Here is a 23,963-nt window from a genome sequence, read left to right as displayed (position 1 = left end):
CATGCCATTCCTGGTGCCAACATGGAGGTAATTCAAGCTGCCTTGCAGTTTTCCATGCTTGGGAAAAAATACAGGTGTTTTGATGATCTGCAATATTTGCAATCACCTTGATCTCATGGGAGTGTAGATGTTGTATGAGATCTCTAGACAGCTGATATCTTCCTCCTCCTCCAGTCCATGGATCCAAGCCAATGCGGGCCTTTGAACCATCATTGATTCGCCAAACAAGATTGTCCCTGATATGAGGGAGAGAGTGTAGGAGTGCCTTCCAAACTGTTGAGATGCCTGACTTTGGCCAACTTGGCAATCAGACCCAGTCCATGATGTGCTGAGGCCAGATATACTTATGATAAGAAATGGTAGTCCAAAGGTTTTGTCCTGTCAACAGGGTCCAACCCATTTTTGCAGCAAGGGCTTGTGCAAATAAAGGGAGATCTTTTAGACCCCAACCGCCCCATTTCTTAGGCAATGCAATCTTCTTCCAGCTTACCCATGCAAAAATTATTTTGTCCTGATTCCCATTCCAGAGATATCTATTGCAAAGTTGTTGTATACGAGCTAAGATATTCCTGGGTATCCATGCAAGTGCCATCCAGAAGACTGGCATAGCCTGCAGGACAAATTTGATAAGAACGAGCCTGCCAGCCCTGGATAAATATCTGTGACTCCAGATGGGCAGTCTTTTTTCAAATTTTGAAACAAGCCAAACCCAATTTGCAATCTTCTGACTAATAGGCTTTATCCAGAATCCCAAGTATTTGAGTCCCCTATCCAGTGGATGGATACAGTAAGGAAAGAGCTGGTGAGCAAGGTGGGACTCTTGAATGGAGGTTCGGGCAAAGGTGATGGTAGATTTTGATTGGTTGGCTAACATCCCGGTAGCAGTCGAGAAAAGAAGGAGGATTTTGGAGAAGGTACGAGAGTCCCGAATACTACCATCAAGGAAGATGAGAACATCATCCACAAATAAGAGGTGAGTGAGGAAGCAATCATCTGATATCTTAAGACCACAGAGATCTCCATCCCTCTTAGCCGATGCAATCAAGAGACTAAGTCCATACATGACAATCAAAAAAAGGAGGGAGAGAGCAGGCAACCTTGTCTAAGCCCCCTTTCAGAATGGAAGAAATGAGAAGAAGAGCCATTAATGAGGACATTAAAGGTGGGGGAAGTAATGCAGGCCATAATCCAAGTGATGAAATGATGAGGGAAGCCCAAATGGATAAGGAGCATCTTAATGTAAAGCCAGCTGACACGATCAAATGCTCTTTCCAGATCTATCTTGAGAATAATGCCCTTATGGTGTTTGGTCCAGATAGAATGTATAGCTTCTTGTGTCGATCCAATGGCTTCATGAATCTGTCTGTGTTCAAGAAAGGCAAATTGCTAAGGGGCAATATGACGGGAGAGAATAGCCCTGAGTCTGTTGGCAATGATCTTAGAAATAATTTTGTACAAACAGTTGCACAAAGATATAGGCCTATAATCATCGAAAGAGGATGGAGTGTCAGATTTTGGAATGAGGGCAATGAAAGTCAAATTGATGGCATTGTACAACGATCCGGATAATCTGCATTCTTCCACAACTTTCAACAGATCCTGTCCCAAAAGCTCATAAAAAGCAAGATAGAATTCTATGGTCCAACCATCTGGGCCCGGGCTCTTGTCCTTCTTGAACCATTTTAACGTGCTTTCAAGTTCACCAGTAGTCACTGGTGCATATAGCTCCTCTGCCTCGTCCTCATTAACAAATCTAGGGAAATGTCCAGCCACATTGATGATGTCAGCAAGATTTGAACCAAGAGGACTTTTACGCTTTACCCCCTATATTTCCCCCAATATATTATTCCATTTTTCCCTCAATATATATCCCCCAATATGAACCCATGTGGTATGGTATTGCTCCCCAAGCAAAGCCCCCTTGGATTCAAGGTACTAAACAAATCATTGAGTTGTGAAGGGAATGAGTGAGAAGAGGGGTTTATTATTGAGTTGGGAAGGGAATGAGTGAGATGAGGGGTTTATTTTTATTGAATATTTTTTACTAAATATTTGTTGAGAAATATAATCGAAGTATTGGCTTTTTGCATATCTTTAAAAATAAAATAAAATGTGGTAGGACATTTTGAATAAGGTTTAGTTTTAAATAAAATGTGGTAGGATTTTTTTTGAATAAGGTTTAGTTTTAATTTAGTTTTAAATAAAATGTGGTAGGATTTTTTGAATAAGGTTTAGTGTAAGTGTGTACGGAGTGAGACATTTTATTAGTGTGTGGGGAGAGAGATATTTTATTAGTGTATATTTTGGAAAAATAGCTATTAATTTTATTGGGTAGTTTATTTAAAATAATGTGTAATATTTTATGTTTTTTAGAGTAGTCAGCGATGGGTGTATTGCGAAGAATTGCGAAGACATTTTGTGATGTGAAGGTCACTAGTTCGAAATTTTATGGGCAAAAATCCATCTATGTTAAGAGTTGGTGTGGCTTAGGCTGGGTGCGATTCTTAGGTGATTTTGATGGATTAGATGCCCCTCTGGTCGCAATTTCTGAAGTCAAAGGTTAAGTGTGCAGTCATCTCATGACTCACACAACTTGGCAAACAATTTTTTTTAAATGTGGATTTAATGTATTAATGACTTAACTAGATTTAATCTCAATTGTACGTCTCAAAATCACATTAAGGCTTTACAAATGCATAAACAAGATAAGATAGATATTGCTCAAGTTGAATAATGGAGTAGGTTGGGTGACTAGAGAGAACAATGCACAGTAGAAGATGATTGGCTTGTAGGTTTTTAGTAATCTAAAAAAACAATAATATAGTCATAAGGGTATGTACAATAGATTCATACTATTCTGTGAACTTGTAGGGTGGTTGTACATGCATACATCAACATCTTTCCTCTCTATGTAGGTTGTACTTTCTCTGCACATTGTACAACTTGGTTTGAAGTGATTTAGATAACTATGTGGCTCTTGTTTTAGTGGCTTGTAGAGGTTTCCTTGTAAATTTTTTGAATAGGGAATGAAAATGTGATTTTGAAGGAGGAACTTAGTGCATATGTATGACATTGTTTTATATTTTCGCTATTTTCATTTTTAGCTATTGTGTGATTGAAGCTATGATATAAAGCTTATATATTAAATTAAATTTAATAATTTATCTATTTAATTGAGTTTCACAAAGACATTAGGCACATTGGGTTGATTTTTACATGGTATCAAAGCTATTTACTTAATTGAGATATCAAGGGTTTGTAGCAGTAAATCAATTGTTGAAAAAGATGACTAACAAATAGAGGGATTCAATATTTCTTTTAAGGAGTAATTTTAAGATTTGGAAGTTTGTGCAATAGATCCCAAAGATGGTCTTAGATTCAAGATAGATTTTATGACGTTTCAATTTTTTTGTCTGGAAGGTCAAGGTTATGCTCTTATTGGAAGAGTACAATCTCTAGGGTATTGTCAAGTATGTTGCATTTTTGCCTACAAATCTACAATACTCATAGTTCACAAGGAGGAAACGAAGGCCAATAGGATGATTGTGGATGTAGTTAAGGATTACTTTATTCCTCATTCATTTGAGAAGAAGAAATCAAAGAAAATGTCCAATGCCTTGGTTGGTCTTTACTAGAGTAAGAACATAAACATGAAGTTAATATTGTAGAATAAACTTAGACCCATAGAGATGACTAGATCAAAGGTTGTTACTAGTTACCTTATGAAGGTTATGTATATTTGTAAACAAATTGCAGCAGCAGGGGAGAATATTAGAGACATAGAGCTAGTGAACATGGTATTTAATGGATTTTCTATGTGATGGAAACAATTTGTTAATGGTATTTGTGCTCGTGAGAACCTTCATAACCTTGAAATGTTGTGGGATGATTTTATCTAAGAAGAAACTCAAATAGACTCAAAAGGCTAACCAAAACTGCGGTGACAAGAACCTAGCCTTGTTTAGTTAGATAAATAAGGGTAAAGGTGAAGGACCCAACAAGGGTAAGGGAAAGAGTCATCAGTCATCCTTATAGTGAATAAAGAAGGATTTGAGTAAATTCAAGTCGTTAACTTGTCATAAGTAAGATCATTATGCATCATTTTTTTAGATAAAAAGAAGGGTAACATGAAGTAGCAGTTCAAGAGTAGTCACCGTAGAAACTTAGATGAATGAGTTGTGTGATTAAGTTTGGTAAGGATTTCTTTATGGTATTTTGTCTTTCTACCATCGTAGTTAATATGAATACGTGGTATGTGGATAATGGGTTATCTCGTCATATGAGATCAAAACCAACAATTATTTTCTAGTTTAACACAACAAAACTCAAGAGTATAGGTTGAGCATGGTGATGGTGCTAGGTACCCAGTAGTAGGAGTTGATGCTATTCCCATCCAACTTGAATCAAGTAACTTTTTAGATTTTGATGATGTTCTATTTGCTCTATGTCTCAGGAAAAAAGCTTGCTTTCAATTTTGACTATTTAGGATAAGAGCTATGTAGTTGAGCTCAAGAAGTAAGAGGTCCTTATTGGACATAATGAATCTAACTTAGGTCCATTGCAAGTAACAGGGGTTAGGAAAAGTAATCTATATAGATTATAGGGTGAATCTATTTGAGTGCTAGTTCATAATAGCGATAGCTTGTGTGAGTTGCGACACAAAAGAATGGGGCACTTACATCATAGGGCACTGCCTATTTTGAAGGAGATAGTCACAGGGCTTGTAGAGTTCAAAATTGAGTAGTAGGGAATGCATAGAGGGTACTCACTTAAGAAGCATGCCAAAGATACTTTACCAGGAAGTGGGCTTAACATAGTTACCAACTTAATGAGAACTGAAACCTAATAACAAGAACTGTAACCTAAAACCCTATATTTTTGAATAAACACCAAAATAAACCCTCGAATCAAAAAGTGGTGCTACAAGTAGTACAATTTTTTTTGGGGGCAGGGCGGGGTAAGGGTTGGATTATGGTGATTAAAATTACAACCTAATTGAAAATTGTAACATTGACAACCAATACCATTGCAAACAAAATTTTAAAATTCACCCTCAATAAAAAAAAATGATACTATCAATAATAAATTTTTTAGTTTTGAATTAAAATTACAACTTCATTGAAACCATGACCTTGTATCATCATAAATAAAAAAAGATTAAATCAACTTCTCAAATAAAAAGTGATTATTTAAGAATTCACTTATTAATTTATTTGTTTTTAAAATTTACATTAAAACATAATTAAATTGAAAAAAAAAACAACTCAAACAATTTGTTTTCTAGAAAATAAAAATTATTCCTTTTTTTTTTAATTACATAACACATTTAATTTTTTTATAAAACATCATTCAAAATTAGAAAAAATATTTTGAATCCTCACACCGGGTGAATGATCCTTACACTTGTCACAATAATGAATATGGTATCAAGCATGAATGACCACCTGGACCAGCCTTCACTTCAAACTCAATCCAACCATCCTGGCTATGCTCAAGGGTTGCGAACTTTTATGCGACTTTGGGTATCGTATGCAACATCCTCCTGCACTCGCCGCATATTGATTTCCTTCAATCATCATTTAGAAAAGATCCTCATTCCCATGGCTAAGAGTTGCGTCATAGCATTCAGGTTTCCTCTTTTAGGTACCTCTCTGACCTCTGCAAGCCGCTATGAAATTCACTCTGTATCCTTGACAATGCTCATCTGTGGTTATCATGCTTGCTCTCCTTCACCTCTCCTTCTCATTGCGGCACATTCCCAAGATGGCTTGGCTTTGGGTCTGTATTGGTTTTCTTAAAGATGGCGCATTTTCATATCCATCCATGTTTTTTTGGGCACTGCTCCATTTCCGGTCTTTACTCTTGTAAACTCCCAGTAGGTTGACACAAATATGGCTTTGAAGTTCGTGGCCATAGCTGTTTATGGACTGTTGTGGTTCACTAAAGATTTTTGTGGTTAGTTCGCACTGCTTCCTTGGGTGGTTCATTATGTAGGGCCCAAAGCATGCTTTAACCAAGTCACTGTGTCGTGACAATTTCAGTTAGAGCTATATTAATAGTTTTTTTGTTTTGTTTGTTTCTTTGCTCTTTTTTTTTTTTTTCAATCTGGGAATGGGAGTTCTTTTAAGTAGGCATGGCTCTATATGGGAGGGACGCCTTACCTTTGTGCTTTCCTGTCCACTTCAGTTGCCAACATGGAGACACCTGCAAACTCGTACGACACTTGCCGAGTAGCTCCTGCCACGTGTTACGGTGGGTGGGGGCATTTAAGACAACATTTAATATGCCGTTTAGGGTTTCATTTCACGTGTTTTGTGGCATGTCTTCTCTATACTGTGTTGTTTCGTTCGCGTTCGGTGCGATGTGATCCACCAACGATGGATTGGGATGACTCCAACATTGGTTCACCTTGTTCGCCATTCTGGAGCTACTCACCGAGTGAGGTTGCTTGCAGTGGTTCATTAACCATTTAGGGTTTATGGTGTGGTTGCTTAATTGCGCATAGCATTACTATTTTCACACATTCGTTTCTCGTTCAGGGTTTAAGGTTTTGTTTCTTTACTTGTTTCAAGGGGGGTTTAACACTGCTGCTGTTGTTGTTCATTCTGCACCTTTGGGGGTTTACAAATACCTTGGTTGTTGTTTCATCCTCGTGACCTATTGTTTGGGAAGGAGCTAGTGCGAAATTATAACCCATTCGAAGTCCATGAAGGTAAATCTGTAAATTCATGGGTTTTTTTCGAATTTGTTGTAATTTGTTTATAGGTTTTTGCTCAACTACTAATTTTTCATGTGTTTTCAAGTTTTGGTTGCATGTAATTTGTGTGGTTGTTGTAGAAAAGGTATCGCGAGGTCTGGGGGATGTTTGGACACGGTGGTGGCTGCTGCGTCTCTTTGGTAGGATTCTAAATCCTACCAGCCACCGTGTTTTTCAACATTTAAAATTGTTGTTGGGGTTTTTGTAATTTTGTTCTTGTTGCACTGTTGTGTTTTTCAACACTTGAATTTGCTGGGAAATTAGCTCTTCTTGCATGGTTTATGCATTTTCTTCTGATTTCTGCTTGTTCTGTTATGATTTATGAGAAACCCCCACCCAATCTGGTGCTTCTAAGTGAATATGAAACTAATAGCTAAATACAGTAAATGTTCTCTAAGGGCTGACATGTCTATCTTCGAAGGTGAGAAGTTGTATAGTAGTTCAATAAATGTAAGGTAAGGGTAAAGAATTACTTTTTTGTTAAAAATGTAATTATAGTTAATATTTGGGTTGGAATGAATGCACAATTAAAATATGTTTGGGTTGGAGCGAATGTACTTGTGTATTGTTGTTTCATTCCTTTGTGGCATCTGGTTTGTGGAGAAATTTGAACTTTATGTCATTTTGGAAATGGTTTTGGTTTTGGTTATGGCCAGATTTAGTTTATTGTCTTCTTGAGTTTATATCATATGGATCTAAGTTGTCCTTTTGTAACTTGCCATCTTGAGGAACTTATTTATTGCTCTGTCTCCATATTTGTTGATGTATGGAATGTTAGGTTCTTTGACATATTTGTTGATTTATGGAATGGTAGGTTCTTTGTGAATATGAAACTAATAGCTATGTAACTTTTCTATATTAATGAATTTCAAGTGCCACAATTTATAAAAAGAAAAGAATCCACAAGTTGGTATAACCATTTCTCTCATATTATTGAACTTATTAAACTTATTACATTACAAGTTTTTTGAGCTTGTTGGAGCGGATTCCTCTTTGTCAATTTTTTTTTCTCCATGATCATTGTAGTCATTAACTCTAAGGGATTTTAATTTGTCTCAAAATTTGGTAACATATGCAGTGGCTAGTAGAAGGATTGCATTTTATGTATTGTTGCATTATGTTAAAGCAATGAATATGGAAAAATCATTGTCAACATGGACAAATCTTTTTGCTCTACATTTGCATAAAAGTAAAGTTATGAATATGAGATTTTTTTTGCTATCAAGTCAAGTGTTTGCATTGCATGTAATGTGTAGTATATTCATCTATAAGAGTAATTCAATGTCCATAGTTGAAAACCTAATTGATTGTGTCTCAATTGGAGGTAAATTGATTTATAAGAGCAACTTTGCAATGTGTTTAGATTCAAGTAAAGTGGTTTATAAGGGAAATTCAATGCCCAAAATGCATTGCCCATTTGTATTGTGTTTTAATTAGAAATACATTGATTTATAAAGGTAATCAGATGTTCATAGTGGGCTGATCTACCTACCCATTTGCATTGTATATTCATTTATAAGAGTAATTCAATGTCCATAGTTGGCAGAATTGGAGGTAAATTGATTTATAAGAGCAACTTTGCATTGTGTTTGGATTCGAAATAAATTGGGTTATAAGGGAAATTCAATGCCGAGAGTGCATTACCCATTTGTATTATGTTTTAATTTGAAGTACATCGATTTATAAAGGTAATTTGATGCTCATAGTGTTAGGATATTCCGAGAGATAAATAACTAAAACTGCAAATAAAGAATGTATACCTCCAGATCTTAAAAATGATGTAGCTAGGGCTACCAGAAACCTTTTTGTGTGAAACGAAAGGGGTTCCTCACTGGAACAAATGCTCCTAACACAATAGAGCAGTCCTCTTGGCTTGAAAGCGGTCAGAAACAATAGATCTAGGAAACGACAGTCAAATTTAGTTGTACCGACTTCGGATTTGGATCACCACCAGAAGCGACCCTCAAATAACTCCGATACAATGTAGGAATTTACAGGTTAAGTTCCTTAGGTAGAACACCAAGGGACACCACTCACAAATAGATCACAGATCAATACACCACTATTCTTGACGTGGTTAAAACCCTCAAAGAGGGAAACAATCCACGACTTGAGCCAACATGGTCACTTCAGGCAATTTATTAATGTAAAATAAAAAAATTTACATTAATAAATTTCCTGAAGTGGCCGCGTTGGCTTAGGCCATGGGCTGTTTCCAACTTTGAGGGTTTTAACCACGTCAAGAATACAGGTGTACTGATCTGTGATTTGTTTGTGAGTGGTGTCCCTTGGTGTTCTATATAAGGAACTTACCCTATAAATTCCTACACATAGTGGGCAGACCAACCCATTTGCATTGTGTTTTAATTCATTTATGTATGGTTTGGAATATAATGTGCGATAATATGTAGAGATTTCACATTCAAACTTCTTAGACAGATACTTTAAATGCAATGATTGCATTAATATGTGAAATTCATTTTCCGATTCCTTCTTCTATAACACTTACAATTAAAATATGTAATTGCACTTAATGTTTGGGTTGGAACAAATGTACAATTAAAAGATGTTTGGGTTGGAACGAATGTACTTGCGTATTATTGTTTCATTCCTTTGTGGCATCTGGTTTGTGGAGAAATCTGCATTTTATGTTATTTTGGAAATGGTTTTGGTTCTGGTTAGATTTAGTTTGTTGTCTTCTTGAGTTTATATCAGATGGATCTAAGTTATCATTTTGTAACTTTCCATCTTGATGAGCTTCTTTATTGCTCTATTTCAATATTTGTTGATGTATGGAATACTAGGTTCTTTGACATATTTGTTGATGTATGGAATGCTAGGTTCTTTGTGAATATGAAACTAATAACTACATAACTTTTCTATATTAATGAATTTCAAGTGCTACAATTTATAAAAAGAGAAAAATCCACAAGTTGGTATAACCAGTTCTCTCATAATATTGAACTTATTCCTAAAATGTTCAATGCTACTTTTAATTACATTACAAGTTTTTTGATCTTGTTGGAGCGGATTCCTCTTTGTCAATTTTTTTTTTTTTCTCCATGATCATCGTAGTCATGAACTCTAAGGGATTTTAATTTGTCCCAAAATTTGGTAACATATGCAGTGGCCAATAGATGGACTGCAATTAATGTATTGTTGCATTATGTTAAAGCAACGGATATGGAAAAATCATTGTCAACTTGGACAAAGCTTTCTGCTCTACATTTGCATAAAAGTAATGTTATGAATATGGGAATTTTTTTGCTATCAAGTCAAGTGTTTGCATTGCATTTGGTGTGGAATATATTCATTTATAAGAGTAGTTCAATGTCTATAGTTGACAACCCAATTGATTGTGTTTCAATTGGAGGTAAATTGATTTATAAGAGAAACTTTGCATTGTGTTTGGATTCAAGTAAATTGGTTTATAAGGGAAATTCAATGCCGACAGTGCATTGCCCATTTATATTGTGTTTTAATTGGAAGTACATTGATTTATAAAGGTAATCTTATGCTCATAGTGGGCTGGTCTACCAACCCATTTGCATTGTATATTCATTTAGAAGAGTAATTCAATGTCCATAGTTGACTGAATTGGAGGTAAATTGATTTATAAGAGCAACTTTGCATTGTGTTTGGATTCAAAGTAAATTGGGTTATAAGGGAAATTCAATGCCAAGAGTGCATTACCCATTTGTATTATGTTTTATTTGGAAGTACATTGATTTATAAAGGTAATTGATGCTCATAGTGGGCAGATTAGCCCATTTGCATTGTGTTTAAGTCATTTATTTGTTTGGAATAGAGTTTGCGATAATATGCAGAGATTTCACATTCAAACTTCTTAGATAGATACTTTAAATGCAGTGATTGCATTAATTTGTGAAATTCATTTTCCGATTCCTTCTTCTATAACACTTACAGTTAAAAGATGTAGTTGCACTTAGTGTTTGGGTTGGAACAAATGCATAGTTAAAAGATGTTTGGGTTGGAACGAATGTACTTGTGTATTGTTGTTTCATTCCTTTGTGGCATCTAGTTTGTGGAGAAATATGGATTTTATGTCATTTTGGAAATGGTTTTGGTTCTGGTCAGATTTAGTTTGTTGTCTTCTTGAGTTTATATCAGATGGATCTAAGTTGTCCTTTTGTAACTTGCCATCTTGAGGAGCTTCTTTATTGCTCTGTCTCCATATTTGTTGATGTATGGAATGCTAGGTTCTTTGTGAATATGAAACTAATAGCTATGTAACTTTTCTATATTAATGAATTTCAAGTGCTACAATTTATAAAAATAGAAAAATCCACAAGTTGGTATAACCATTTCTCCCATATTATTGAACTTATTCCTAAAATGTTCAATGCTTCTTTTAATTACATTACAAGTTTTTTGAGCTTGTTGGAGCAGATTCCTCTTTGTCAATTTTTTGTTTTTCTCCATGATCATTGTAGTCATTAACTCTAAGGGATTTAAATTTGTCCCAAAATTTAGAGTTGAATTTTTTTACAATTATATTTTCCCTATATCTTTTTTAATTGTCCTTGCAATTTAATTTTAGTCTTCTGATATTAAATTATAATTCCATCTTTTTCCATTATTTTCTCTTTAAAAATATCTAACTTATCATTTTTAATAGTGATTATTCTCTTCAAATTCTCAACCTCAATCTCTTGAGGCTCAAATCTAACAATATCTTAGCTAACTCTTTAGATGGGTCTATTAGTATTGAAGGTTGAGAAGATGAAGATCTTTTGCATATATGTTCAACTTTCTCCTTCCTTAGAACCTCAATCTATTGCTCATATAATTCAATATGATTAATCATTTCAAGAATCTACTGTAGGAGTTGAACATTTTGTTTTTATATTATAATATACTATAGATGTTCCTTCTAAAATGGATTTTGGTTACAATTCCGCAAACAATATGAAATAAAACAACCTAGGTTGTAAGCCAAAATATTTCTGTGAGAAGAAAAAGAGACAATCCATCCAAAATCCACATCATAATGTGGTTACAATCAAAAACATATGACACCCCTATTCTTTATGGCCTTGAGAACCTTGAGTGCCAAAAATCCCTGAGTTACTTGCTTGAGCCAGGTAGGGTAGCCTACCTAAAAAGGGTTGATTTCCGCCATATTAATTGAGTCCAATTTGCACCTTCCAACCATGGAGGAATTGAGTACCCATACCTCACATTTGCACTACTAACCCCTGCATTAAGTGGAGGTGTGTGATGATCATACATAGAATTAACCTCCTCTGGTAGGAATAAGGCAAGTGGGTAAACCCTCATTTTGATAGTGAGGCGCTAGAATGTTTATGAGGTCTTGGAATAATGGTGTATTATCTGCAATATTGTCCAATGTGTTTGACATAATCTTGGTTTCATCAGCTATGCTTGCATCATTGTCAACCATGATCAACCTTGTTCCTTTTCAAGCATTTGTTGTTCCTTTATTGATTCCTTTCCTATCTTTCCATTTGTTTTTTTTGGTCCTTCTCTTGCCTTGCTTTATCTCTTTCAAGCCTTTCATCTGCTCGACGTTGTGTTGCAACAATCCTTGTTGCCTTCTTCTCCTTGGATAGATCCTTCTTTTTTTGTTTTAATTCCTGCATTTCAAATTTTTTTTTTTTGGTTTTTGTTTTTTCAGACTCAACTAATAGGTTTATATATATAGTCTTCTGAGGTGAGTAACTATGAAATTCGGCCCAAACAAAGACTACCCGGTGTACCTTGCTTTTTTTCATTGATACTCTCTCTGTTGGTAGCTTTAGGAATCGACCAAGTATCGTCTCCACCCCTCCCACCTGCATGTAATTGCTTGGTACTTCCCTTTTAGTATCTGAGACAACTGATTGAACTATATTTTTATCTTCATTTGATGTCTCATTATGTGCTTCATCTTCTTCCATTGATCTATTGTCCACAAAAAAATGAACAATTTCATTGTTCAATTCTACTGGTTGTGAAGGCATCTTCATGCTTTGTTCATTGGTTATTGAGACATTATGTTCGTTCAAATTAATCATGGCTTTTGCCAGCCATGGTGGTGGGGTTACTTGGCTTGGCAATGTCAATTGGTCATTGTCAACTGCATGTTCAACAATGTTAGTAACAATATCAACAACATAAGTTTCATGTTCTTGAGTTGGTAGAACGATCTCCATGTTACTGTGAATTTTTTCATGCTTATAATGTGTTTCACATACAGTTTCATCATCTTCACCATATAAGTGTCCTTGAGAGAGGGAAATCATATTACTAGGTGCAACCACATCATCCTGTTCATCTACTTCTTGCACTTCAACACCTGTTTGGACATGCCCTTCTTCCTGACCATCCACATGAAACACATGGCTACAACTAGTATCATGCCTAAGAACATCATAAGTCAGTGGCTAGATTCATGTCCTCCTAAAGCTAGCCTTGATATTTGATGGTGTCAGATCCCTTTTAAATGCTTCACTTGCAAGCTCTACTAGTTCGAACCTTTTCACCTCAACCCCTAGATTCTTTGCCATCCATGCAACACGCTCTGACCTGAAATAGTTCTTGAAAGGGAAAAACACACTAACATCAAGGGGTTGCAATCTATGAGTGGTATGAGCAGGCAATGTCAACAAGTCGATACCCAAATTGTTTGCTTCCTAAATTGTTTGTACATCCATGTGGCTTTGATGGCCATCTAATATCAATAGGTGTCTATTATTAGGTGAAACACCACTCGGTACAACTTCAACAAAGTGACAAATCCAATTTAAAAAAAGTTCATTAGTCATACATGCATGGGGATGTGCAGCCATGCATGCACCTGATTCACAATTTTATATATAGTTTTTCAGTTGATTTTTACCTTTGAATAGATAAAATCTTGGGATTGAAGTACCAATTGCATTAACACAACATAAAATAGATATCCACTCCCTGCTCTTAGGAAAAATCTTTGGCACATTTCGGCTCCCTCTCTTGGCAATTACCCGCATGCCACAATTCCTTCATGCCTGTAAAACTGTTTCATCACAGTTCCATATATGGTATGCACCATAAGAATGTTTATCGTAAGCACTAGAAAGAGTGTCATAGAACTTACATACAATTGTAGGGTGCAAATTTAATGCTATTTCTTTGTCAAGGCTCTGAGCGGTATGCAATACAAGGTCTAGATGCCTTTTTTTAAACCCAAACCACCATGATTTACCAGGAAACCCATCTTTGAATGGGTTTGGCCTCCCTTGATAGATTTGAGCAACTGTGGATTTGAGTTGTATCAACTCTAGCCCATGTCCCAATTGGGCCATCTCTTTACACCACTCAATCACCTCGGCCTCCTCCTTTTCAGTGATAACTATAAGAGGCCCTCTATGTTTTGTGCGAGTCAATACATTTATCCAATAATGTATTAATGAGGGAGGAATACCATGTTTTTTTGTAGATGCTCGAGCTGAATATTCATTAAACTCCATGTTGTCAATTGCAACACACATTTCTTATTTTTTTCCAACCTCTTCTAGTGTTGATATTTTTAGTTGAATTTTCCCCTTGGACTGTTGTTGACGTTGGTTCTGTGGGTGATGGTGTGACAACATCAACTTCAGTCGCGTGGTCATTCTCAACAATGTCTCTCGGGGCATTGTTGACATTCACATCACCTGTCATGTCCTCATCTGACGAAGGGCATCGTAGTTGGGCACCCCTTGTCACTCTCCTGCCACTTCTCCTTGTACGAGAAACATAACTAACTCTTGCCATAGATGAAAAAACCTGTAGAATTATTGCATGCATTTAGTTAAGAATATTTGAAAATTATGCTTTCATACAATCCAAAAATATTTATGCTTTATTACAGGAAATTATCAACATATATGTTAGTATCCTTGAAAAATCAAATACATAATGAATTTTTTGTATGTCTTCAAAATTATTAGTGATTGTTGTTTTGATAACTTCTTTTTACACTTAAAATACCATGACTGTTTTTGTACTTGGAAAACTACTGCCAGTTTCCACCTTCTTTTGGTACTATGAGAAGACCCCTCTACTTATTGCTAACTGTAATGCTTCATAAACTTCTGCATTGCTTGTTTTCTTTGGCGCTATCCTGGTTCCTTTTCTGGTTAAGATGTTGATCTGGTAGTTACTGTTGTTTGAATTAATTTGTTTAGCATCATGTTTGTCATTATTGTTACTCATAGTGACCACATACATCCTAGGTTTGGATTGGGAAGACATGGTAATTTTGCAAGTTGTTTGGCCGCTGAGGGTAGAATTAGCTGTGTTCTTGAGCCTAGTTATAAAGTGCATTGAATTATTGTTTTTTCAATTAAATTTGATCCTTAAACGCTGAAAACTGTAAAGTCTGACACTTTTGGAGACACTCACAGACATCCTAGGAATTTCAACTAAACAAAGTGATATTTCTAGTTAAGATGTTGATATGGTTTAGTTATTTTTTATAAACTGTTATTTAAATTAATTTGTTTAGCCTCATTTTTTTCAATATTGTTTAGTTTCATTAAGTCTCTAAGTACCAAGATCTAAACAATATTTATATTTTTTCTTTGAGACAAAAACTCTAGATCATACAATGCAAGAGCATCCACAAAAATGCTAACCTGCATAGATATATGAATTACATCATAAGATATATCGAAATCCTTTTTAACACTTTGATTCAAATGGGATCCTGTTCATAACTTATTTTTCTCCTCCATTACCTTCTTCTTTTAGTTAGTCTATTTTTAGGTTGCATGACAGATGATTCAATGTTGCACCGTTTTCGTTCCTTTTGATATCATTATCATGTCTACCTCTACTCACATATTTGCATACTTTTAGTATTGAATTTGCCCCAAGGATAATTTTAGGGGCGAATGTTCGCCCTTTGGCGAAATTAAGGGGTTTTAAATTTTTAGTGGGCGAATATTTTGTATCATAGTACATTTTTACAAATCACCTCAAATAGCCCACCTTATTTTAAGGGAGAGGGTAAAAAAGGTAAATTTAGCCCTTGAAATTAGGACTTACAACCTTCCATTCGCCCATTTTCAAGAATAGGTTTTATTTAAGTGAATCCATTCGCCCATTTTCAAGAATAGGTTTTATTTAAGTGAATCCTATGGGCCAAATACCATATTTATAAAAGAGGTATGGTAAATTAATAAAAATATAAATAAATGAGAGGTATGGTAAATAAATAAAACATTTTTTATATTTACTCCATAAGTCACCTTATATACATGTAAGGGTGTAAACAAATAAAAATATAAGTAAAGTGGAGGTATGGTAAATAAATAAAACGTCTTTTTATACTTACTCAAAAGGTATGGTAAATAAATAAAAATATAAATAAACTAGACGTATCGTAAATAAATAAAACCTCTTTTTATATTTAGTCCATAACCCTTGTTCTATTTATGAAGGCTCAAGAAAGAGGTTTTATTTAAGTGAATCCTATGGGCCAAATACCATATTTGTAAAAGAGGTATGGTAAATTAATAAAAATATAAATAAACGAGAGGTATGGTAAACAAATAAAACATTTTTTTATATTTACTCCATAAGTCACCTTATATGGCACATGGTATTGACCCATGGTATTCACCAAAATGGCACATGGTATTGACCCATGGTATTCACCTGGAATGTAGCCTATTTAAATGGGGGAATTAAACCAGCATGTAGCCTATGCTAAGATTCACTAGGACTTTACAAAGTTTTATTATTTAGTGAAAGACTCGCCAAGATCTTACAAGATTTTATAATTGAGTAAAATATTCTAATAAAAATAAACATGGTATTGACCCATGGTATTCACCAAAATTGCACATGGTATTGACCCATGGTATTCACCTGGAATGTAGCCTATTTAAATGGGGGAATTAAACCAACATGTAGCCTACGCTAAGATTCACTAGGACTTTACAAAGTTTTATTATTCAGTGAAAGACTCGCCAAGATCTTACAAGATTTTATAATTGAGTAAAATATTCGCCATGCCTAGTGAGAGATTCGCCAAAAAATTATATATACATATTATATTATTGATAAAATCGCCTTCCATTTTTCCTATATACCATGGAGATTCGCCCATTTATTATATTTATAAATTTAGGGGGGGTTCTTAAAATTTTCCCTGATTTGCCCAAAATATCGTTTGGGTTTCTACATTCTTGTCATTTGAGCCATTTTCATTCCTTTTGATATCATTATCATATCTACCTCTACTCACATATTTGCATGCTTTTAGTATTGAATTTTCCCAAAAGATTGTTTGGGTTTCTACATTCTTTTCATCTGAGCAGACCCATATATTTATTGTTGACTGTAATGCTTCATAAACTTCTGCATTGCTTTTTTTCCCTGGGTTTCCACCTTCTTCTGGTACTATGAGCAGACCCCTCTACTTATTGTTGATTGTAATGCTTCATAAACTTATGCATTGCTTGTTTTCTTTGGGGCTATCCTTGAATTCTCATTTGTGTTCTTTGGCAACTTAGAGACCTAATGTCAATACTATTGTTATTCCTATAGCTAACACTCTTCAGACATGAAGGAAGCTCTAGGAGGAATTTCAACTATAAAAAGTGTCACTTGGTTCCTTTTCTGGTTAAGATGTTGATCTGGTAGTTATTGTTGTTTGAATTAATTTGTTTAGACTCATGTTTGTCATTATTGTTATTCATAGTGACCACAAACATCCTAGGTTTGGATTGGGAAGACATGGTAATTTTTCAAGTTGTTTGGCTACTGAGGGTAGCCTTAGCTATGTTCTTGGACCTAGCTATAAAGTGCATTGGCTTACTGTTGTTTCAATTAAATTTAATCCTTAAATGTCGAAAATTGTAAAGTCTGACACTTTTGGAGACACTCACAGACATCTTAGGAATTTCAACTAAACAAAGTGATATTTCTGGTTAAGATGTTGATCTGGTTTAGTTCTTTTTTATAAACTGTTTTTCTTTTTCCTTGCATATTTGTAAAGGTAAACCACATAAACATTTGTTTCTTTGAAATGAAGTAGCGTTGAAAGTGTCAAATTGTGTTCCTAGTGGGATTCTTTGCCAGTTAGATTGTTTGCCCCTAAATTTAAGGTGGTCAACTATCTCAATTTTGTTATGGCTTCAGGTATGTTATCAATAAAGTTATTTTGAGCGAGATTTAGGTAGATGAGCCAAATCAAATTAACAATAGATTCAGATATGCTACCCATCATGCTATTTTCAGCTAGATTTAGGGTAGAGATGGGATTGGACTAGTGAGATCGTTGTATCCAATGGAAAACACCTGGAGAGAAGTGTAGTTTGCTCAGAGAAGTTGGAATACTTCCACTAAGATTATTGTTGCTCAGGCGGAGTTGTTCCAACTGGACTAGATGACCAATTTCTGTTGGTATACTCCCTACCAAGCTATTTACTGAGAATCAGATCAATTGCAGCTTTGTAAAATTACATATTTCTTTTGGAATATAACCATAGAGAAAATTAAAGCTGAGGTTGAGAACTCCCAGTGCCTTTAACTGCCCAATCTCCGTTGGAATTCTTCCTATCAAATTATTCTGAGAAATATCCAAAGTGCATAATAATGAGAGGCTGCCAAGGGATGGTGAAATGACACCTTGCAATCCCAATCCAGGCAACACCAATTTGACAAATTCTCTCTTTCGTTTGGTTGCTGAGGGTAGCCTTAGCTGTGTACTTGGACCTAGTTATAAAGTGCATTGACTTACTATTGTTTCAATTAAATTTTATCCTTAAATGTTGAAAACTATAAAGTCTGACACTTTTGGAGACACTAACAGACATCCAAGGAATTTGAACTAAACAAAGTGATATTCCTAGTTAAGATGTTGATCTGGTTTAGTTCTTTTTTATAAACTGTTATTTGAATTAAATTGTTTAGCCTCATGTTTGTCAATATTGTTTAGTTTCATTAGGTCTCTAAGTACCAAGATTTGAACAATATTTATATTTTTTCTTCGAGATAAGTTAGTTTATTGTTAGGTTGTGTGACAAGTGATTAAATGTGCACCGTTTTCATTCCTTTTGATATCATTATCATGTTTGCCTCTACTCACATATTTGCATGCTTTTAGTATTGAATTTTCCCAAAAGATCGTTTGGGTTTCTACATTCTTGTCATCCGAGCAGGCACATCTATTTATTGTTGACTGTAATGCTTCATAAACTTATGCATTGCTTGTTTTCCATGGGTTTCCACCTTCTTCTGGTACTATGAGCAGACCCCTCTACTTATTGTTGACAGTAATGCTTCATAGACTTCTACATTGCTTGTTTTCTTTGGGACTATCCTTGAATTCTCATTTGGGTTCTTTAGCAACTTAGAGACCTAATGTAAATACTATTGTTATTCCTATAGCTAACGCTATTCAGACATGAAGGAAGCTCTAGGAGGAATTTCAACTATAAAAACTGTCACTTGGTCCTTTTTTGGTTAAGATGTTGATATGGATTGTCTATCACACGTTGATTTTTGGACTTATTTTTGCCCAAGAAAAAAGTTTAATGAAATATTTATTTTCAATAAAAGAAGAAATGAATGCCTATGGTTTGAGAATTAGAATATGTAGTTGTCAGTTCAATTTAAAGTTTATCTCCACGAGTTCTTTTATTTTTCATCTGTAGTTAGACATACTAGCCAATACTCTTCATTATGGTTATGTCATATTTTCCACTCAACTTTAAAATGATTATGAATATAGAAAAATAGAAAAAATATATATTTTCATGCAAATGAAACTGTAAGAATTGAAATAAAAATCGTGAGAAATGAAAATAAAACTGTAAGAACTGAAATAAAAACTGTAAGAAAAATGCGATGTAATTGAAATAACTAACCTGAATATATTGTCAAATATCCTGTGATGGTTTGTCTCTATGGCTGGTGAATAATCTGAATGTTAAACATGCAACTTCAACAATGGTTGAACTTCTTTTATAGTTTTTTGCACTTGAATTTAATTGATGGCAAGGATGGACATAGATTGCAATGGCTTCCTTTTGAATGTGTGATCTAGATTGATTTGGATGTGATCAAATGGATGAGAATTTGTTTTTTGTTGATCCATGTGCTTTGATCTATTTTATTGGGAAATAGATTGGGTTGGGTGTCATTTATTGAACACAATGAGTTTAAATGTTGAACAACACAACAATTATGGTGGGCATACATTCAATTTTATTATGTGCAAGTATGGATATTTATTTGGGATACATAACTTCAGTTCTGATGAGTTGGGGTTGAAGTGGCTACTACTTTGTATTTTTGGAATACACCATTTTGGAAGGATTTACGGTTTTATCTGTTTTCTAGTTGGGTCAATATGATTTGTACTCTTAAGTATTAAAATACTATTTATGGACAGTTGTGGGCCCTAGTCAATGTTTTGGGAAATTTTGGACATAAATTAAAACATATTTTCACTTAATGTTATTTATTTTTGTTTAAATATTGGTTTCATATCTCTCAATTTCTGGTGGTTTGGTGGGACCAATACTATATCAATTATTGGTCCCTGCACAACATTAGACATCTATCCCCTAGATCAGAGCACTTGTTTTTGTAATTTCTTGACACACTGGAGGGACTTGGGTAGTGTTTACTTTTTTATCAGTTGAACTAATCGAGTACAATATTTGTAATCTTAAGTTGCTTAACCCGTGCTACTTGTTTGGTTTCCCGATGGGCAGACTAGTAGCACAATGAACTATCACTTGTATTGCCTCTCTTAGATAATGAAAAGGAAAACTTCACACACAAAAAAATAACTTTGAAAATATTTTTTTAATAAAAAATTTAAAATAAAATAAAAAACAACTTAAAAATCACATTTAAAAACAATTTTTTTCCTAAAAAAAACTACTTGAAGACAATTAAAAAAAACAACACAACCATTAAAAAAAAAGACACAAATTAAAAATAAAATAAACTCAAATAAAACACAAATCAAAAGAAAACTTTAAAAATATTAGAAATGAAACAAAGGGGAGAGAGGTGATTCCGGAAATCACCCTCATTTTACTCCCCCATTGTGCCCAACTAACAAACTACTACAAGTGATATGTTTGAACTCATTGTTTGCAATGATAGAAGGGAGTGGGAGGAATTTCTATTTATAGCAAAGGGTTCATGTACATGTTAAGAGGGGAAGGGAGGACTCGTCACTTGCAACAATCGTTTGCTAACACTATAGGATTTAGGAGGGAGCAAGAGGGGGAGTGAACAAGACTAAAGGGATGGGGTTGGTGAGGATGGAGGGATGAGAGGAATGCATGAATAAGGTGGGAGGGTGATTTTGAGAGTTAATTATTATTATTATTATTATTTTAAAGAGTTTGTTCAAGGAATGATAGGAGTCCATGGTGGAGTACACCTTCATCATGAAAAAAATAGGATATAGTGCCAACTATAGACAAGAAGTCAATAATGAGTTCCAAGTGGCTCTACAAGATCAAGCATCCAATATATGGTAGTGTTGAGAAGTTCATGGTGAAGTTGGTGGCAATAGGGTTCTCCTAGAAATATGTAAGCAAAGTGTGAGTAGACATTTGCTCCAATGTCTAGGTACACTTCTATTAGAGCATTTATTTCCTTTGTTTCATTAATGGCATGGAGGATACATCAAATGGATATGAAGATAACCCTCCTTAATGTGACCATCAAGGAAGAAGTGTACATAAAACAACATTAGTGAGTCAAGATAAATGGGAAAGAGTCTCATGTTTGCAAGCTTAAGAAATATTTATATGGACTCAAGTAGGTATCAAGGGCATGGTATTTTAAGATAAACATTTTTTGCAGAGTATGGGTTTCACCAAAAGTGAAATAGATCCTTATATTATGTATGTAAATGACTTGTTTCTTATAGGCATAGAGAACCTCGTTGTAGGGTGCAAAGAAAATATGACTATTGAGTTTGAGATGGAGAACATCGACATGATTTATTAATTATTGTCTTTGGAGGTTTGGCGAAGAATAGGGGAAACATTCCTTAGGTAGGGTAAAGAATGTAGTGGATATCCTCAAGAGGTTTTAGATGATTATTACAAACCTATGACCACATCCATGATCACTAATTTGAAGAAGGTGACTACTTTAGATTTAGAGTTGGTGGACCCTACATTGTATAAACAATAAATAGGTTCTTTGATGTATTTGGTCAAACATTAGGCCAAATATATGTTTTGCAATGAACACTTTGAGCCATTCCATAGTGGATCCATGATGGGAGCATTGGGTAGCATCAAAACATTTTCTTGGATACTTGAGGGGCATACCGGGAGTATGGTTTGAGATATAATGGAGATGGTGAAGTGAAGTTGTAGGGGTGTACATTCTTAGATTTGGTAGGCAATGCACCAAATAGGAAGAACACTCAGGGTGCTACTTTAGCTTGGGTTCAATAAAGATATATTGGTTTATTAGGAAGGAGATTTGCATGGCACTTAGCATAACAAATGTATAATACATGGCAACTAGTTTTTCTAGTTCTGAGGCCATTTGGATTTACAAGTTAATTTCATGATTGCTTGATCAAGAGTTGGATGCTATATACTATGATAATAAAAGTTTTATAAAAAAAAAGAGAATAAAGTGTTTCATGGCAAGTCCAAGCACATAGAGATCATATATTATTTCATATGAGACATGATTTAGAAGGGATTATTGAAGCTCCTATTTATTCTTACAAATAAGCAAACAATTGATACTATAACTAAGCCCTTAGTAAAAGGGAAGTTTGAAGTATTCAAAAATAGAATTGGATTGGTGCATAATTCTTGCTTGCTAAGAAAAAGTGTTGAATAATGCAACTCGAGCAAGAATTTCTTACACGTGTCAATGTGAATGTGCAATAAGTGGTTCAAGACATTTCATTAGTGACCACCTTTTCCAAAGTGGTCACTAGTTCTATTTTGTAATTCACTTACGATAAACTAGAATATGCTTTTTACTTGAGTCTAATAAAGTGCATAAAATTCATTAATGAGTTAGACAAGATTTAATCTCAATTGTATGACACAAAATCAAATTAGTGTTTTATTAGATTAGGGTTTTAGAAACACATAAATAAGATAAGAAATATAGGTATGGTTCACAATTGAACAAGTTGAGCCACCAAAGAAGAGAAAATAGTGCAGAGCAGGAAGATGATCAACTTGCACATTTTCAGCAGGTTGAATAAACAACCTTACAATAGATATGTGCAGTCACTACAAATTTGTGCAATGGCCATACAATGTGTCAGAAAATCCTTACAACTATTATCTTTCATGTTGATGCAAATTGTACTTTCTTTGCAAGCCATATTTCTTAGTTTGAGGTGATTTAGTTAACAATGAAACTATTGTTTTAGAAACTTGTGAAGGTTTCCTTGTAAGTTTTGAACAAGGAATGAAAAGATTATTATAAAGGAAATATTGATGTGTATGTGTAAAACAATGTTATGATTATGCTATTTACATTTGCAACTATTGTGTGGTTGATGCTATGATCTAAATCAGTTTATGTATTAAATTAAATTCAACAATTTATCTATTTAGTTGAGAACATAAATATTCATATGTGAATGTGTTAAATGTTCACCACATGGAACCTTGAGGCTTTAACAATATATTGGAGTTCACTAATGTATGATATTCATATTTTACTCGTTTGCTAATTAACATTGGGGTTTGGTAAGACTATCTATTTTAGGGCTTTGATCTTTTTTTTTCTTCAACTTTCATTCTTTGACATGATAAGGTTGCAAAGAAAGAAAAAGAAAACACATGAAAACTCGTTTAGTCCACACCAATAACCTATATATTAATAAAAACATGATGATAGTAGTGCATAAAGCATGAAGAGATCAAGGCATATCTTTAGAGTTCATCTAGTGAGGTTGTTTCAAGATCAACACACCCAAAACATCAAAAATAAATGTCAATAAGGATCATTAAAGTTCAATAAGGGAACAAACGATGAGTTTGAAACTAAGCATATTCATCATTTCAAATTTTGGGCTCATGAAGCAATTAACAATATGAATTTGTTTATGCTCTTGAGAAATGTGAAGATCAATGGATCACATACATAAAATGACTAGGAGTTGTTTTGAATACAATGGAGTTCGACATTTTGAATACAAAGAGAAATGGAAGAAATATTTTTATTCAGATAACACAATGTAATAACTTTATTT

This window comes from Pinus tabuliformis, chromosome 6, assembly GCF_031772625.1.
Source record: "Pinus tabuliformis cultivar Carrire ecotype Pingquan chromosome 6, CPIR1, whole genome shotgun sequence".
Classification (NCBI taxonomy): Eukaryota; Viridiplantae; Streptophyta; class Pinopsida; order Pinales; family Pinaceae; genus Pinus; species Pinus tabuliformis.
Note: the sequence above shows the minus strand (reverse complement) of the source record.